A 5,000-nucleotide genomic window follows, 5' to 3' on the forward strand; every position below is an offset into this window, starting at 1 on the left:
ATATAACCTGTATTTTATAACATATACATCTATAACATATAACCTGTATTCTATAACATATACATCTATATCTATATAATATTACCTGTATTCTATAATATATACATCTATATCTATATCATATACCTACATTCTATAATATATACATCTATAACATATAACCTGTATTCTATAATATATATATCTATATCTATAACGTATAACCTGTATTCTATCATATATACATCTATAACACATAACCTGTATTCTATAACATATACATCTATATCTATATAATATTACCTGTATTCTATAATATATACATCTATATCTATATCATATACCTACATTCTATAATATATACATCTATAACATATAACCTGTATTCTATAATATATATATCTATATCTATAACGTATAACCTGTATTCTATAATATATATATATATATATATATATCTATATCTATAACATATAACCTGTATTCTATAATATATACATCTATATCTATAACATATAACCTGTATTCTATAATATATATATCTATATCTATAACGTATAACCTGTATTCTATAATATATATATATATATCATATAACCTGTATTCTATAACATATACATCTATATCTATAACGTATAACCTGTATTCTATAATATATACATCTATATCTATAACATATAACCTGTATTCTATAATATATATATCTATATCTATAACATATAACCTGTATTCTATCATATATACATATATATCATATAACCTGTATTCTATAACATATATATCTATATCTATAACATATAACCTGTATTCTATAATATATACATCTATATCTATAACATATAACCTGTATTCTATAATATATATATCTATATCTATAACATATAACCTGTATTCTATCATATATACATATATATCATATAACCTGTATTCTATAACATATACATCTATATCTATAACGTATAACCTGTATTCTATAATATATACATCTATAACATATAACCTGTATTCTATAACATATACATCTATATCTATATAATATTACCTGTATTCTATAATATATACATCTATATCTATATCATATACCTACATTCTATAATATACATCTATAACACATAACCTGTATTCTATAACATATACATCTATATCTATATAATATTACCTGTATTCTATAATATATACATCTATATCTATATCATATACCTACATTCTATAATATACATCTATAACACATAACCTGTATTCTATAACATATACATCTATATCTATATAATATTACCTGTATTCTATAATATATACATCTATATCTATATCATATACCTACATTCTATAACATATACATCTATAACATATAACCTGTATTCTATAATATATATATATCTATATCTATAACATATAACCTGTATTCTATAATATATACATCCATATCTATAACATATAACCTGTATTCTATCATATATACATATATATCATATAACCTGTATTCTATAACATATACATCTATATCTATAACGTATAACCTGTATTCTATAATATATACATCTATATATATATATCATAGAACCTGTATTCTATAATATACCTACTCTCCTTGTTTTTGAAAACAAACAAAAAAGTCCATTAAAATAACTACAAATTGATCAGAAATACAGTGTAGAAATGGTTAATGTTGTAAATTACGATTGTAGCTGGAAACAGCAGATTTACTTTTAATGGAATATCTACGTAGGCGTACAGAGGCCCATTATCATCAACCATCACTCCTGTGTTCCAATGGCACGTTGTGTTAGCTAATCCAAGTTTATCATTTAAAAGGCTAATTGATCATTAGAAACCCCTTTTGCAATTATGTTAGAACAGCTGAAAACTGTTGTTCTGATTAAAGAAGCAATTATACTGGCCTTCTTTAGACTAGTTGAGTATCTGGAGCATCAGCATTTTTGGGTTCGATTACAGGCTCAAATGGCCAGAAACAAAGAACTTTCTTCTCAAACTCATCAGTCTATTCTTGTTCTGAGAAATTAAGGCTATTCCATTTGAGAAAATGCCAAGAAACTGAAGATCTCGTACAACACTGTGTACTACTCCCTTCATAGAGCAGCTCAAACTGGCTCTAACCAGAATAGAAAGAGGAGTGGGAGGCCCCGGTGCACAACTGAGAAAGAGGACAAGTACATTAGAGTGTCAAGTTTGAGAAACAGACGTCTCACAAGTCCTCAACTGGCAGCTTCATTAAATAGTACCCGCAAAACACCGGTCTCAACGTCAACAGTGAAGAGGAGACTCAGGGATGCTGGCCTTCTAGGCAGAGTTCCTCTGTCCAGTCTCAACGTCAACAGTGAAGAGGTGACTCCAGGATACTGGCCTTCTAGGCAGAGTTCCTCTGTCCAGTCTCAACGTCAACAGTGAAGAGGAGACTCAGGGATGCTGGCCTTCTAGGCAGAGTTCCTCTGTCCAGTCTCAACGTCAACAGTGAAGAGGTGACTCCAGGATACTGGCCTTCTAGGCAGAGTTCCTCTGTCCAGTCTCAACGTCAACAGTGAAGAGGTGACTCCAGGATACTGGCCTTCTAGGCAGAGTTCCTCTGTCCAGTCTCAACGTCAACAGTGAAGAGGTGACTCCAGGATACTGGCCTTCTAGGCAGAGTTCCTCTGTCCAGTCTCAACGTCAACAGTGAAGAGGAGACTCAGGGATGCTGGCCTTCTAGGCAGAGTTCCTCTGTCCAGTCTCAACGTCAACAGTGAAGAGGAGACTCTGGGATGCTGGCCTTCTAGGCAGAGTACCTCTGTCCAGTCTCAACGTCAACAGTGAAGAGGAGACTCAGGGATGCTGGCCTTCTAGGCAGAGTTCCTCTGTCCAGTCTCAACGTCAACAGTGAAGAGGCGACTCCGGGATGCTGGTCTTCTAGGCAGAGTTCCTCTGTCCAGTCTCAACGTCAACAGTGAAGAGGCGACTCCGGGATGCTGGCCTTCTAGGCAGAGTTCCTCTGTCCAGTGTCAGTGTTATTTTGCCCATCTAATCTCTTATTTTTATTGGCCAGTCTGAGATTTAGATTTTTCTTTGCGACTCTGCCTAGCAGGCCAGCATCCCAGAGTCGCCTCTTCACTGCTACGTTAGATACTCTGACCACTACATTAGATCCTCTTACCTCTACATTAGATACTCTTACCACTACATTAGATACTCTTACCTCTACATTAGATACTCTGACCACTACATTAGATCCTCTTACCTCTACATTAGATACTCTGACCACTACATTAGATCCTCTTACCTCTACATTAGATACTCTGACCACTACATTAGATCCTCTTACCTCTACATTAGATACTCTTACCACTACATTAGATACTCTTACCACTACACTAGATACTCTTACCTCTACATTAGATACTCTGACTACGACATTACCTCCTCTTACCACTACATTAGATACTCTTACTACTACATTAGCTCCTCCAGCTCCTCTTACTACTACATTAGATTCTCTTACCACTACAATACCTCCTCTTACCACTACATTAGATACTCTTACCACTACATTACCTCATCCAGCTCCTCTTACTACTACATTAGATACTCTGACTACTACATTACCTCCTCTTACCTCTACATTAGCTACTCTTACTACTACATTAGATACTCTTACCACTACATTAGTTACTCTTACCACTACATTAGTTACTCTTACCACTACATTAGGTACTCTTACCTCTACATTAGATAATTTTACCTCTACATTAGCTCCTCTAGCTCCTCTTACCTCTACATTAGAGATTCTTACCTCTACATTAGCTCCTCTAGCTCCTCTTACCTCCACATTAGAGACTCTTACCTCTCCATTAGATACTCTTACCTCCACATTAGAGACTCTTACCTCTCCATTAGATACTCTTACCTCTACATTAGATACTCTTACCTCTACAATAGCTCCTCTTACTACTACATTAGATACTCTTACCACTACATTAGATACTCTTACTATTACATTAGATACTCTTACCTCTACATTACCTCCTCTTACTACTACATTAGATACTCTTACCTCTACATTACCTCCTCTTATTACTACATTAGATACTCCTACTACTACATTAGATACTCGTATTACTACATTAGTTCCTCTTACTACTACATTAGATACTCTTACCTCTACATTAGATACTCTTACCACTACATTAGATACTCTTACCACTACATTAGATACTCTTACCTCTACATTAGCTACTCTTACCTCTACATTAGATACTCTTACCTCTACATTAGCTACTCTTACCTGTCTATCTCCCTTTCTCTCTCTGTGTCTCTCTCCCTTTCCCTCTCTCTGTGTCTCTGTGTCTCTCACCATTTCTCTCTCTCTGTCTCTCTCCCTTTCCCTCTCTCTGTGTCTCTGTCTCTCTCCATTTCTCTCTCTGTGTCTCTCTCCCTTTCCCTCTCTCTGTGTCTCTGTCTCTCTCCCTTTCCTTCTCTCTGTGTCTCTGTCTCTCTCCCTTTCTCTCTGTTGGTCTCTCTCTCTTCTGTCAGGTTGTCTATGAACTGTATTACAACTGGCAGTGAGAGGAAAGAAGTGTGGAAGGGGGAGGGGGGTGGTTCTCTACTCCTCTCCACCTGGCCTCCTCTCCTTCCCTCCTATTTGTACCAGATGGGCCCTCGGTCGATTCATTCCTTATTAACAGTAATTGCAAGTTGTTTGAAGAAAACAACATTTGATTTCAAGGGATGTTGTGCCCTTAAGAAACAAACTGTGGATCTGTGCCTATACACTGCAGGCAGCCTCTTTACCAGGAACCCTTTAGAAAGAACAACAGGAAGTGACAGATCCAGAGAGGAAATCAGAAAAAAAGTTGAGGTGATTTCAATCTGTTCTCTTTTCTGCTTTGTTTTTGCAGTGGAGTGCTTTGAGAACAAACAACAGTACTTTGCTAACAGACTGAGCGAAGCCATGAAGGTAATTATCTGTTAACCTCTTGTCGTGTGACTGAGTACGATGGTGAAGGACAAGTCCTCATGAGAAACAAAGAATG

At 35.5% G+C, this 5,000-nt stretch overlaps 1 long non-coding RNA gene across 1 annotated transcript in view; it reads left to right on the forward strand.

Annotated features, from left to right (window-relative positions):
* The first annotated feature begins 4,834 nt into the window (after window positions 1–4,834).
* The window catches only part of LOC135536363 (uncharacterized), a 2,446-nt gene continuing 2,280 nt past the window's right edge, over window positions 4,835–5,000 (forward strand). The window contains exon 1 of the long non-coding RNA XR_010454982.1: window positions 4,835–4,924. This is a non-coding gene — a long non-coding RNA (uncharacterized LOC135536363). The remainder of the gene's footprint in view (window positions 4,925–5,000) is intronic.

The sequence above is a fragment of the Oncorhynchus masou genome, unplaced genomic scaffold, assembly GCF_036934945.1.
Source record: "Oncorhynchus masou masou isolate Uvic2021 unplaced genomic scaffold, UVic_Omas_1.1 unplaced_scaffold_6030, whole genome shotgun sequence".
NCBI lineage: Eukaryota > Metazoa > Chordata > Actinopteri > Salmoniformes > Salmonidae > Oncorhynchus > Oncorhynchus masou.